The following is a 1,430-nucleotide window of genomic DNA, read 5'->3' on the forward strand; positions in this document are numbered from 1 at the left end:
TATATATATATATATATATATATATATGGGCCATTTTAAGGGAAAACTAACTAGTTTGTGTTAACAGTAAGGTCTAATCTCAACCACAAATCAATAGATAAATTAGGAAATAAATTTATAATTTTGGTAATTTTGAATTAAAAATTTAATGCAAGGATATTTTAGGTATTTTCTCTCATCTCTCATCTCTTCTCTCTCCGTCCCCCGTCCTCCGTCCTCCCGCCACCGTCCTCATGTGATACCACTGTGATACCTAAAAAATATGACTCTATTAAATAAAAGACACATTGTATACCCAAACACATATAAGATGCATTGTGATACTATTGTGTTACATCTTCGATCGACCACACAAACGGACCTCAGTGTGATACCCAAGCACATATAAGATGCATTGTGATACCACTGTGGTATCACCGGAGGACGATGGGCGGATACCAGATGATGGAGAGAGGAGAGAGGAAAGATGAGAGAAAATATCAGATATTTTTTTAGTTAATCATTTTTTGATAATTAACAAATATCATATATTTTTTAGTTACAAAAATTGCAAGATTTCAAATTTGATCTTTTTGGAGAAAAAAAAAATTAGATTTTCAAAAAAATTTCATTCACGAAACCATGATATTACAAAGTCATGCACCATAAAATTTTGAGTTTTTTTATTCATGATACCATGAAACAGTGAAATCTTTCACTATGAAATCATGAGTTTTTCATTAATGAAACTATGAAATCATGAACAATGGTATCATTAAATTTTTTTCATTCATGAAACCATGAAATCGTGAAACATGAGAATATGAAACATGAACATGAAACTGGAAACAAAAAATGAAACACGAACACAAAACATGAAACAAAAAAAAATTCAAAAAATATGAATAAAATATAAATATTTAAATTGTTACCAAAAATACCACATGCCATTAATTATTACCGAAAATAAAAAATTTAAAATGAAAATAAAATAAATATCCAAAAATATATTGACTATTTTACCTTTTTCAACTTTAATTTAGGTACGTGTATTAATTGTTTTTTTCCCCTTAACATAAATAACTCATATTCATTTTCAACTATTGATCAATAAAATCAAAGATGGAGACGAGTTCACAAAGTTTGTATGTAATTTATAAACTAAACCATCTCTATATATATGCGGCACGGATAAAAGGTTTTTATGAAATTGTTTAATATGATCAAATGTGGTTTGCAAAATAAACCACCTCATTTCATTGTTTAACTTAGAGGTGGCCAAAATTCGGTCCCGGGCCGGGCCTTAACCGGTCCCTACCGGGCCTAATCGCGACAAAAACCGGCGGTAACCGGTCCCGGTCCCGGCCCCGGTGATTTTCCTTGTAACCGGTCAAGGTTATTAGTAACCGGTTGTCCCAACCGGTTCCGGTCCCGGTCCCATAACCGGTCCC

The sequence above is a fragment of the Cynara cardunculus genome (genome assembly GCF_001531365.2).
Source record: "Cynara cardunculus var. scolymus isolate 2C chromosome LG 3, CcrdV1, whole genome shotgun sequence".
Classification (NCBI taxonomy): domain Eukaryota; kingdom Viridiplantae; phylum Streptophyta; class Magnoliopsida; order Asterales; family Asteraceae; genus Cynara; species Cynara cardunculus.